The sequence below is a fragment of the Plasmodium knowlesi genome, assembly GCF_000006355.2.
Source record: "Plasmodium knowlesi strain H genome assembly, chromosome: 14".
NCBI classification, from domain to species: Eukaryota; Apicomplexa; class Aconoidasida; order Haemosporida; family Plasmodiidae; genus Plasmodium; species Plasmodium knowlesi.
This window is the reverse complement of record NC_011915.2, coordinates 2,410,502-2,423,364: the sequence shown is the minus strand read 5'-3', so window position 1 is coordinate 2,423,364 and position 12,863 is coordinate 2,410,502.

Sequence of the window (12,863 nt, the reverse complement as noted above, 5' to 3'; positions counted from 1 at the left end):
AAAGGAAAGGAAAGGAAAGGAAAGGAAAGGAAAGGAACAGGGAAGAAGGTTCGGGGGGGAAGGAAAGAGGGGGAAGGAAAGAAGGGGAAGGAAAGAAGGGGAAGGAAAGAAGGGGAAGGAATAGAAGGAGGAAGGGAAGGAAAGGGAATGAGAAGGGAAAGGGAATGAGAAGGAAAGGAAAGGAAATGAAAGAAGGGGAAGGAAAGAAGGGGAAGGAAAGAAGGGGAAGGAAAGAAGGGGAAGGAAAGAAGGGGAAGGAAAAGGGGAAGGAAAGGGAATGAAGGAAAGGGGGGGGAAGGCAAAGGGGGAAGGTAAAGGGGAAGGAAAAGGGGAAGGAAAGGGAAGGGGAAGGAAAAAAGTGAAGGAATAGGAAGGGGAAGGAAGAAAGGGGAAGAAAGGAAAGGGGAAGGAAGGAAAGGGAAAGGGAAAGGGAAAGGGGAAGGAGAAGGAAAGGGAAGAAAGAATGCTTGAAGGAAGGAAAAGGAGAAGGAAGTAAGGGAAAGGGGACAGGGAAGGAAAGGGGATAGGGAAGGAAAGGGGACAGGGAAGGAAAGGGGACAGGGAAGGAAAGGGGACAGGGAAGGAAAGGGGACAGGGAAGGAAGGAGAAGGGAAAGAAGAAGGAGAAGGGAAAGAAGAAGGAGAAGGGAAAGAAGAAGGGGAAGGAATGAAGGAGGGGGAAGGAATGAAGGAGGGGGAAGGAATGAAGGAAAGGGAAGGGGAAGGAAAGCGGAGGGGGAAGGAATGAAGGAGGGGGAAGGAATGAAGGAGGGGGAAGGACGGAAAAGGGGGAAGGAAGGAGAGGGATTGAAGGAAAGGGAATGAAGGAAAGAAGGTTGTTTAGGGAGGAGGGGGAATGAAAAGGTTCCTTAGGGAGGGAGGGGTAAGGAAAGAATGTTTATTGGGGGGGTAAGGAAATAGTATCTGGTGGCAAAGTGAACACTTCAAATATAGCCACGGTTATGCAGAAGTTAGGGGAAGCATCTCACCAAGTACAAGGTAAGACAAAAATTAAATGTTCTAATCTTCCCCCAGAAAAAAAAGAATTATAAAAAATAAAAAAAAAAAAGAAATATAATAAAGAAAAAAAAAAAAAAAAAAAAAGGAACAAAGAAGAAAAAGAATGATAAAAAAAAAAAAAAAAGGAAGGAAAAAAAGAAAAAAAGAAAAAAAGAAAAAAAGAAAAAAAGAAAAAAAGAAAAAAAGAAAAAAAGAAAAAAAAAATTTTAAGGTTGTTGGGGTGTTAGAATAAGGTTGTAGGGTACAGTAGTAAGGTCTTAGGGGTATTAGAATAAGGTCTTAGGGTATTAGACTGAGGTCTTAGGGGTATTAGAATAAGGTCTTAGGGGTATTAGAATAAGGTCTTAGGGGTATTAGAATAAGGTCATAGGGTATTAGAATAAGGTCTTAGGGGTATTAGAATAAGGTCTTAGGGGTATTAGAATAAGGTCATAGGGTATTAGAATGAGGTCATAGGGTATTAGAATGAGGTCTTAGGGTATTGGAATAAGGTCATAGGGTATTAGAATGAGGTCTTAGGGTATTGGAATAAGGTCATAGGGTATTAGAATGAGGTCTTAGGGTATTGGAATAAGGTCATAGGGGTATTAGAATAAGGTCTTAGGGGTATTAGAATAAGGTCTTAGGGGTATTAGAATAAGGTCTTAGGGGTATTAGAATAAGGTCTTAGGGGTATTAGAATAAGGTCTTAGGGGTATTAGAATAAGGTCTTAGGGGTATTAGAATAAGGTCTTAGGGGTATTAGAATAAGGTCTTAGGGGTATTAGAATAAGGTCTTAGGGGTATTAGAATAAGGTCTTAGGGGTATTAGAATAAGGTCTTAGGGGTATTAGAATAAGGTCTTAGGGGTATTAGAATAAGGTCTTAGGGGTATTAGAATAAGGTCATAGGGTATTAGAATAAGGTCTTAGGGGTATTAGAATAAGGTCTTAGGGGTATTAGAATAAGGTCTTAGGGGTATTAGAATAAGGTCTTAGGGGTATTAGAATAAGGTCTTAGGGGTATTAGAATAAGGTCTTAGGGGTATTAGAATAAGGTCTTAGGGGTATTAGAATAAGGTCTTAGGGGTATTAGAATAAGGTCTTAGGGGTATTAGAATAAGGTCATAGGGTATTAGAATAAGGTGGTAAGGGTGTTATAATAAGGTGGTAAGGGTGTCAGAATAAGGTGGTAAGGGTGTCAGAATAAGGTGGTAAGGGTGTCAGTATAAGGTGGTAAGGGTATTGGAATAAAGGTTTTAGGGGTGCTGGAATAAGGTTGTAGGGGTGTCAGAATGATGTTGTTGGGGTATTAGAATAAGGTGCTAAGGGTGTTAGTATAGGGTTCAGGGTTCAGGGTTTAGGGTTCAGGGTTTAGGGTTTAGGGTTCAGGGTTCAGGGTTTAGGGTTCAGGGTTTAGGGTTTAGGGTTCAGGGTTTAGGAGTAGGGTTCCGGGTTTAGGAGTAGGGTTCCGGGTTTAGGAGTAGGGTTCCGGGTTTAAGAGTAGGGTTCCGGGTTTAGGAGTAGGGTTCCGGGTTTAGGAGTAGGGTTCCGAGTTTAGGAGGAAGGTGTCAGGGTGTTAGAACTTAGATTCCGGGTTTAGGAGTAGGGTTCAGGGTATAGGACTATGGTTTCAGGGTATAGGAGTAATGTTTCAGGGTTTAGGAGTAGGGTTCCGGGTTTAGGAGTAAGGTTCCGGGGTTAGCTTTACTTGAGTAAGGGGAAGGGAAAGGTAAAACTCCTTGAAGACCGGGATCGGATACTACTTAACAACCGGATGGTAGGTACCGGTTGGTAGTAACCGGATAGTATGAGCCGGATGGAATGAACTGGATGGTAGGAAGCGGATGGTATGGACCGGATGGTAGGTACCGGATGGTACGAACTGGATGGTAGGAGCCGGATGGCAGTAACCGGATGGTAGGTACCGGATGGTGGAGACTGGATGGTGGAGACTGGATGGTGGGAAGTGGATGGTGGGAAACTGGATGGCCGTAACTGGATGGCAGTAACCGGATAGTATGAACCGGATGGTGGGCACCGGATGGGGTGAACTGGATGGTATGAACCGGATGGAAAGAACGGGATGGGAGGAAGCGGATGGTATGAACCGGATGGTATGAACCGGATACTACACACTAACCTGATGGTATGAACCTGATGGTATGAACCGGATGGTATGAACCGGATGGTATGAACCTGGATGGTATAAACCGGATGGTATGAACCAGATGGTATGAACCAGATGGTATGAGCCGGATGGTATGAACCGGATGGCAGGGAAGCATACCAGCATCCCTCCCGGGAGGGGTAGATAAAACTCCTCGAAAACGGGGACTGGATACGACGCAACAACCGGATGGTGCAATAATCGGATGGTAGAAACCGGATGGGAGTAACCGGATGGTATTAACCGGATGGAAGAGGAAGACGAACCGTATACTAGACATTAACCGGATGGCAGAAAACAGGATGGAAAGAGAAAAAAAAAAAAATAGGTTGGGTGAAGATGGGAAGGTTGTGGGTTGTTAGAAGTCAGATTCCGCGTTTAGGAGTAGGGTTTCAGGTTTAGGAGTAGAGTTCCGGGTTTAGGAGTAGGGATCCGGGTTTAGGAGTAGGGTTCCGGGTTTAGGAGTAGGGTTCCAGGTTTAGGAGTAGGGTTCCGGGTTTAGGAGTAGTGTTCCGGGTTTAGAAGTAGGGTTCCGGGTTTAGGAGTAGGGTTCCGGGTTTAGGAGTAGGGTTCCGGGTTTAGGAGTAGGGTTCCGGGTTTAGGAGTAGGGTTCCGGGTTTAGAGTAGGGTTCCGGGTTTAGGAGTGGGGTTCCGGGTTTAGGAGGAACGTTGTAGAGATGTTTGAAGTCAGATTCCAGCTTTAGGACAAAGGTGTCGGGGTGTTAGAACATAGATTCCGGGTTTAGGACAAAGGTGTCAGGTTGTTAGGACTTAGATTCCGGTTTTAGGACAAAGTTGTCAGGGTGTCAGAACTTAGATTCCGGTTTTAGGAATAAAGGTGGCAGGGTGTTAGAACTTGTATTCCGGGTTTAGGGGGAAGGTTGCAGGGGTGTTAGGACTTAGATACCGGGTTTAGGAGGAAGGTGTCAGGGTGTTAGGACTTAGATTCCGGGTTTAGGAGAAAGGTTGTTAGGGTGTTAGAACTTAGATTCCGGGTTCAGGGGGGGAGGTGTGAGGGTGTTAGGACTTAGATTCCGGGTTCAGGGGGGAGGTGTCAGGGTGTTAGAACTTAGATTCCAGGTTTAGGAGGAAGTTGTCAGGGTGTAAGAAGTCAGATTCCGTTGTTAGGAGTAAGGTTGTAAGGGTGTTAGGACTTAGATTCCGGGTTTAGGGGGAAGGTGTCAGGGTGTTAGAACTTAGATTCCGGGTTTAGGATAAAAGTGTCCGGGTGTTAGGACTTAGATTCCAGGTTTAGGAGAAAGGTGTCAGGGTGTCAAAAATCAGATTCCTGGTTTAGGACAAAGGTGTCAGGGTGTTTGGACTTAGATTCCGGGTTTAGGGGGAAGGTTTTACGGGTGTTAGAAGTCAGATTCCGGGTTTAGGAGGAAGGGGTCAGGGTGTTAGAACTTAGATTGCAGGTTTAGGGGGAAGGTGTCGGGGTGTTAGAACTTAGATTCCGGGTTTAGGAGGAAGGTGTCAGGGTGTTAGGACTTAGTTTCCGGTTTTAGGACAAAGGTGTCAGGGTGTTAGAATTTAGATTCCGGGTTTAGGACAAAGGTGCCAGGGTGTTAGGACTGAGATTCCGGGTTCACGAAGAAGGTGCGCGGTGTTAGGACGTAGATTTCGGGTTTAGGAGGTAGGTTTCGGGGTGTAAGGAATTAGATTCCGGGTTTAGGACAAAGGTGACAGGGTGTTAGAACTTAGATTCCGGGTTTAGGAAGAAGGTGTCAGGGTGTCAGAACTTAGATTCCGGGTTTAGGACAAAGGTGTCAGAGTGTTAGAACTTCGATTCCGGGTTTAGGAGAAAGGGGTCCGGGTGTAAGAACTTAGATTCCGGGTCTACAGGGTTTAGGGTTCAGGGTGTTAGAACTTAGATTCCGAGTTTAGGAGGAAGGTTGCAGTGGTGTTAGAACTTAGATTCCAGGTTTAGGAAGAAGGTGTCAGGGTGTTAGGACTTAGACTCCGGGTTTAGGACAAAAGTGTCAGGGTGTAAGAAGTCAGATTCTGGGTTTAGGAGGAAGATTGTAGGGGTGTTAGAAGTCAGATTCCGGGTTTAGGACAAAGGTCTCAGGGTGCTAGAACTTAGATTCCGGGTTTAGGAGGATGTTGTCAGGGTGTTAGAACTTAGATTCCGGGTTTAGGAGTAGGGTTCCGGGTTTAGGAGTGGGGTTCCGGGTTTAGGAGTAGGGTTCCGGGTTTAGGAGTAGGGTTCCGGGTTTAGGAGTAGGCTTCCGGGTTTAGGAGTAGGGTTCCGGGTTTAGGAGTAGGGTTCCGGGTTTAGGAAGAAGGTGTCCGGTTTTAGGAGTAGGATTCCGGGTTCAGGAGTAGGGTTCCGGGTTTAGGAGTAGGATTCCGGGTTTAGGAGTAGGGTTCCGGGTTTAGGAGTAGGGTTCCGGGTTTAGGAGTAGGGTTCCGGGTTTAGGAGTATGGTTCCGGGTTTAGGAGCAGGGTTCCGGGTTTAGGAGTAGGGTTCCGGGTTTAGGAGTAGGGTTCCGGGTTTAGGAGTAGGGTTCCGGGTTTAGAAGTAGGGTTCCGGGTTTAGGAGTAGGGTTCCGGGTTTAGAAGTAGGGTTCCGGGTTTAGGAGTAGGGTTCCGGGTTTAGAAGTAGGGTTCCGGGTTTAAGAGTAGGGTTCGGGGATTAGGAGTAGGGTTCCGGGTTTAGGAGAAGGGTTCCGGGTTTAGGAGTAGGGTTCCGGGTTTAGGAGTAGGGTTCCAGGGTTTAGGAGTAGAGGTTTTAGGGTTATTCGAGTAAGGTTCCAGGGTTTAGGAGTATGGTTCCAGGGTTTAGGAGTAGGGTTCCGCGTTTAGGAGTAGGGTTCCGGGTTTAGGAGTAGGGTTCCGGGTTCAGGAGTAGGGTTCCGAGTTTAGGAGTAGGGTTCCGGGTTTAGGAGTAGGGTTCCGGGTTTAGGAGTAAGATTCCAGGGTTTTGGAGTAAGGTTCCAGGGTTTTGGAGTAATATTCCAGGGTTTTGGAGTAAGGTTCCAGGGTTTTGGAGTAAGGTTCCAGGGTTTTAGAGTAAGGTTCCAGGGTTTAGGAGTAGGGTTCCGGGTTTAGGAGTAGGGTTCCGGGTTTAGGAGTAAGGTTCCAGGGTTTAGGAGTATGGTTCCAGGGTTTAGGAGTAAGGTTCCAGGGTTTAGGAGTAAGGTTCCAGGGTATAGGAATAAGGTTCCTGGGTTAGCTTTAGTTGAGTAAGGGGAAGGGAAAGGAAAATCTCCTCGCAGACACTAACCGGATACTACACACCAACCGGATTGTAGTAACCGGATGCTATGAACCGGATGGTGGGAAGTGTATGGTAGTAACCGGATGGTATGAACCGGATGGTGGGAAGTGTATGGTAGTAAACGGATGGTAGGAACCGGATGGTATGAACCGGATGGTATGAACCGGATACTACACAATAACCTGATGGTATGAACCGGATAGTATGAACCGGATGGTGGAGACTGGATGGTAGTGACCGGATGGTATGAAGCGGATGGTATGAACAGGACGGTATGGACTGGATGGTATGAACCGGATGGTATGAACCGGATGGTATGAACGGGATGGTATTAACCGGATGGTAGGAACCGGATGGCAGGGACGCATCCCAGCATCCCTCCCGGGAGGGGTAGGTAAAACTCCTCGAAGACAAAGACCCGATACGACGGAACAACCGGATGGTAGTAACCGCATGATGTTGAAACCGGATGGTAATAACCGGATGATAGTGAGTGGATGGCAGGAACTGCATGGTATGAACCGGATGGTAGGTACCGGATAGTCGGTACCGGATGGTAGGTATCGAATAGTGGGAACTGGATGATATGAAGCGGACGGTACGAACCGAATGGGGGGAAATGGATGGTATGAGCCGGATGGTGGGAACTGGACGGTGAAAACTGGATAGTAGAAACCGAATGGTGGGAAGTGGATGGTATGAACCGGATACTACACACTAACCTGATGGTATGAACGGGATGGTATGAACCGAATGGTAGGAACCGGATGGTAGGAACCTGATGGTATGAACCGGATGGTATAGACCGGATGGTAGTAACCGGATGGTGTATGCCGGGTGGTATGAACTGGATGGTATGAACCGGATGGTATGAACCGGATGGTAGGAACCGGATCGTAGGTACCGGATGGCAGGGAAGCATCCCAGCATCCCTCCCGGGAGGGGTTAGGAAAAACTCCTCGAAGACAAAGACCGGATAGGGCATACTAACCGGATGGTAGTGGCCGGATGGCAGGGACGCATCCCAGCACCCCTCCCGGGAGGGGTTAGGAAAAACTCCTCGCAGACAGGGACCGGATAGTACAGGTCGCCCTGATGGTAGTAACCGGATGGTAGGTATCAAGTAGTGGGAAGTGGATGGTATGAACCGGATGGTATGAACTGGACGGTATGAACCGGATGGTGGGAACAGGATGTTGGGAACAGGACGGTGTGAACTGGATAATGGGAAGTGCATGGTAGTGACTGGATGGTGGAGGCTGGATGGTAGTAACCGGATCGTAGGAACAGGATGGTATGAACCTGATGGTAATGGCCGGATGGTTGGAACTGGATGGTGGGAACTGGATGGTGGGGACTGGATGGTGGGGACTGGATGGTGGGGACTGGATGGTGGGAACTGGATGGTGGGGACTGGATGGTGGGAACTGGATGGTGGGGACTGGATGGTGGAGACTGGATGGTGGAGACTGGATGGTGGAGACTGGATGGTGGAGACTGGATGGTGGAGACTGGATGGTGGAGACTGGATGGCGGAGACTGGATGGTGGAGACTGGATGGTGGAGACTGGATGGTAGGAACTGGATGGTGGAGACTGGATGGTGGGAACTGGATGGTGGGAACTGGATGGTAGGAACCGTATGGTGGGAAGTGGATGGTGGGAAGTGGATGGTAGGAACAGGATGGTATGAACCGGATGGTATGAACTGGATGGTAGTAACCGGATGGTAGTAAGCGGATGGTATGAACCGGATGGCAGGGAAGCATCCCAGCATCCCTCCCGGGAGGGGTAGGAAAAACTCCTCGCAGACATAGACCGGATGGCGGGGGTGCTGAAACCGGAAACTATACACCAACAGAAAAAAGAAAAGAAGAAAAAAGAAAAAAAAAAATTCAGATTCCGCGTTTAGGACGAAGGTGTTTGGGTGTTAGAACTTGGATTCCGGGTTTAGGAGGGAGGTTGTATGGGTGTTAGAACTTGGATTCCGGGTTTAGGTGTAAGGGGTCAGGGTGTTAGGACTTAGATTCCGGGTTTAGGACAAAGGGGTCAGGGTCTTAGAACATAGATTCCGGGTTTTGGAGGAAGGTTGTAGGCGTGTTAGAACCTAGATTTCGGATTTAGGAGGAAGTTGTCTGGGTGTTAGGACTTAGATTCCGGGTTTAGGAATAAGATTGTTGGGTTAGTAGAATGAGGTTGTAGGGGTATTAGAATAAGGCTGTGGGGGTATTAGAATAAGGTTGTAGGGGTGTCAGGTGTCAGATTCCGGATTTAGGAGAAGGGTGTCAGGGTGTAAGAACTTAGATTCCGGGTTTAGGAGGAAAGTGCCAGGGTGTAAGAACTTAGATTCCGGGTTCAGGAGGAAAGTGTCAGGGTGTAAGAACTTAGATTCCGGGTTTAGGAGGAAGGTGTCAGGGTGTAAGAACTTAGATTCCGCGTTTAGGAGAAATGTATCAGGGTGTTAGGACTTAGATTCCGGGTTCAGGGAGAAGGTGCCAGGGTGTATGAATTTAGATTCCGGGTTTAGGACAAAGGTGTCAGGGTGTTAGGATTTAGATTCCGGGTTCAGGAAGAAGGTGTCAGTATGTTAGAAATTAGATTCCGGGTTTAGGAGAAAGGTGTCAGGGTGTAAGAACTTAGATTCCGGGTTTAAGACAAAGGTGCCAGGGTGTTAGAATTTAGATTCCGGGTTTAGAACAAATGTTTCAGGGTGTTAGAACTTATTTTTCGGGTTTAGGACAAAGGTGTCCGGGTGTTAGAACTTAGATTCCGTGTTTAGGACAAAGGTGTCAGGGTGTTAGGACTTAGATTCCGTGTTTAGGACAAAGGTGTCAGGGTGTTAGGACTTAGATTGCGGATTTAGGAAGAAGGTTTCGTGGTGTTAGAACTTAGATTCCGGGTTTAGGAGGAACGCTGTAGGGATGTTTGAAGTCAGATTCCGGGTTTAGGAGGAAGGTGTCAGGGTGTAAGAATTTAGATCCCGGGTTTAGGAATAAAGGTGTCAGGGTGTTAGAACTTAGAGTCCGGGTTTAGGAATGAAGGTTGCAGGGTGTTAGAATGCAGATTCTGGGTTTAGGTTGAAGATTGTAGGGATGTCAAAATTCGGATTCCGGGTTTAGGAATAAAGGTGTCAGGGTGTTAGAACTTAGAGTCCGGGTTTAGGAATGAAGGTTGCAGGGTGTTAGAAATTAGATTCCAGGTTTAGGAGGAAGGTGTCAGGGTGTAAGAATTTAGATTCCGGGTTTAAGAGTAAGGTTCCAGGGTATAGGAATAATGTTATATGGTTGTTAGAACAAGGTTTCAGGGTATAGGAATAATGATGTATGGGTGTTAGAACTTATATTCCGGGTTTAGGAGGAAGGGGTCAGGGTGTTAGGAATTAGATTCCGGGTTTAGGACAAAGGTGTCAGGGTGTTAGGACTTAGATTCCGGGTTTAGGACAAATGTGTCAGGGTGTAAGAAATTAGATTCCACGTTTAGGAGGAAGTGTCAGGGTGTAAGAAATTAGATTCCACGTTTAGGAGGAAGTTGTCAGGGTGTTAGGACTTAGATTCCGGTTTTAGGAGGAAGGTTGTAGGGGTATAGGAAGAAGGTTCCGGGTTTTGGAGGAAGGTTGTAGGGGTATAGGAAGAAGGTTCCGGGTTTAGGAGGAAGGTTGTAGGGGTATAGGAAGAAGGTTCCGGGTTTAGGGGAAGGCGTCAGGGTGTAAGAACTTAGATTCCGGGTTTAGGACAAAGGTGTCAGGGTGTTAGGACTTAGATTCCGGGTTTAGGAGAAAGGTGTCAGGGTGTTAGAACCCAGATTCCGGGTTTAGGGGGAAGGTGTCAGGGTGTAAGAACTTAGATTCCGGGTTTAGGAATAGGGTTCCGGGTTCAGGAGTAGGGTTCCGGGTTTAGGACAAAGGTGTCAGGGTGTAAGAACTTAGATTCCGGGTTTAGGACAAAGCTGTCAGGGTGTAAGAACTTAGATTCCGGGTTTAGGACGGAGGTTGTTGGGGTGTTAGAACATAGATTCCGGTTTTAGGTGGAAGGTGTCAGGGTGTTAGAACTTAGATTCCGGGTTTAGGAGTAGGGTTCCGGGTTTAGGAGTAGGGTTCCGGGTTTAGGAGTAGGGTTCCGGTTTTAGGAGTAGGGTTCCGGGTTTAGGAGTAGGGTTCCGGGTTTAGGAGGAAGGTCGTAGCGGTGTTAGAACTTAGATTCCGGGTTCAGGAATAAGGTTGTAGAGGAATAGGGATAACGTTACAGGGGTTTAGAAGGAAGTTTACAGGGGTGTTAGAATTCAGATTCTGGGTTTAGGAGGAAGGTTGTAGGGGTGCTAGAATTCAGATTCCGGGTTTAGGAGGAAGATTGTAGGGGTGTCAGAAATCAGATTCCGTGTTTAGGAGTAGGGTTCCGGGTTTAGGAGTAGGGTTCTGGGTTTAGGAGTAGGGTTCCGGGTTTTGGAGTAAGGTTCCAGGGTTTAGGAGTAAGGTTCCAGGGTTTAGGAGTAAGGTTCCAGGGTTTATGATTAGGGTTCCGGGTTTAGGAGTAGGGTTCCGGGTTTAGGAGTAAGGTTCCGGGTTTAGGAGTAAGGTTCCAGGGTTTAGGAGTAAGGTTCCAGGGTTTAGGAGTAAGGTTCCGGGGTTAGCTTTAGCTGCTTTAGGGGGGGAGAGGAAAAACTCCTCGCAGACAGGAACTGGATACGGCACCAGCCGGATGGTACGAACCCGATGGTATATACCTGATGGTGGGAACTGGATGGTGGGAACTGGATGGTAGTAACCGGATGGTATAAAGCGGATGGTATGAACCGGATGGTATGAACCGTATACTACACACTAACCGGATGGTAGTAACCGGTTGGTAGTAACCGGATAGTACGAACCGGATGGTATGAACTGGATGGTATGAACCGGATGGTATAAACCGGATGGTATAAACCGGATGGTATGAACCGGATGGTATAAACCGGATGGTATGAACCGGATGGTATAAACCGGATGGTATGAACCGGATGGTATGAACCGGATGGTAGGAACCGGATGGTATGAATCGGATGGTATGAACTGGATGGTATGAACTGTACGGTATGAACCGGATGGTACTAACCGGATGGTATGAACCGGATGGTACGGAAACCGGATGGTAATAACGGGATGGTAGTAATCGGATGGTTGGAAGCGGTTGGTAGGAACCGGTTGGTAGGAACAAGATGGTATGAACCGGATGGTAGGAACGGGATGGTATGAGCCGGATCGTAAGCACTGGATGGCAGGGAAGCATCCCAGCATCCCTCCCCGGAGGGGGGTAGGAAAAACTCCTCGAAGACAAAGACCCGGTACAACACAACAACCGGATGGTAATAGCCGGATGGTAGTGCGCGGATGGTATGGACCGGATGGTATTAACCGGATGGAAGGGGAAGACGAACCGGATACTGGACATTAACCGGATGGCAGAAAACAGGATGGAAAAAGAAAAAAAAAAAAGAAGGTTGGGTGAGGATGGGAAGGTTGTGGGGTGTTGGAAGTCAGATTCCGGGTTTAGGAGTAGGGTTCCGGGTTTAGAAGTAGGGTTCCGGGTTTAGGAGTAGGGTTCCGGGTTTAGGAGTAGGGTTCCGGCTTTAGGAGTAGGATTCGGGTTTTGGGTTTAGGGTTCCGGGTTTAGGAGTAGGGTTCCGGGTTTAGGAGTAGGGTTCCGGGTTTAGGAGTATAGTTTCAGGGTATAGGAATAAGGTTCCGGGTTTAGGAGTAGGGTTCCGGGTTTAGGAGTAGGATTCCGGGTTTAGAAGTAGGATTCCGGGTTTAGGAGTAGGGTTCCGGGTTTAGGAGTAGGGTTCCAGGGTTTAGGAGTAAGGTTCCAGGGTTTAGGAGTAAGGTTCCGGGGTTAGGAGTAGGGTTCCGGGTTTAGGAGTAAGGTTCCAGGGTTTAGGAGTAAGGTTCCAGGGTTTTGGAGTAAGGTTCCAGGGTTTAGGAGTAAGGTTCCAGGGTTTAGGAGTAAGGTTCCAGGGTTTATGATTAGGGTTCCGGGTTTAGGAGTAGGGTTCCGGGTTTAGGAGTAGGGTTCCGGGTTTAGGAGTAAGGTTCCAGGGTTTAGGAGTAAGGTTCCAGGGTTTAGGAGTAAGGTTCCGGGGTTAGCTTTAGCTGCTTTAGGGGGGGAGAGGAAAAACTCCTCGCAGAGGGGGCCTGGATACGACGACGAACGGATGGTATAAACCGGATGGTGGGATCTGGATGGTATGAGCCGGATGGTAGGTACCGGATGGCAGGGGAGCATCCCAGCATCCCTCCATGGAGGGGGAAGGAATAACTCCTCGCAGACAACAACTGGATACTACACATCAAACGCATGGTGGGAACTGGATGTTGGGAACTGGATGGTAGAAACCGGATGGTAGTAACTGGATGGTGGGCAGTGGATGGTATGAACCGGATGGTATGTATCGGATGGTAGAGACCGGATGGTAGAAACAGGATAGTATGAACCGGATGGTATG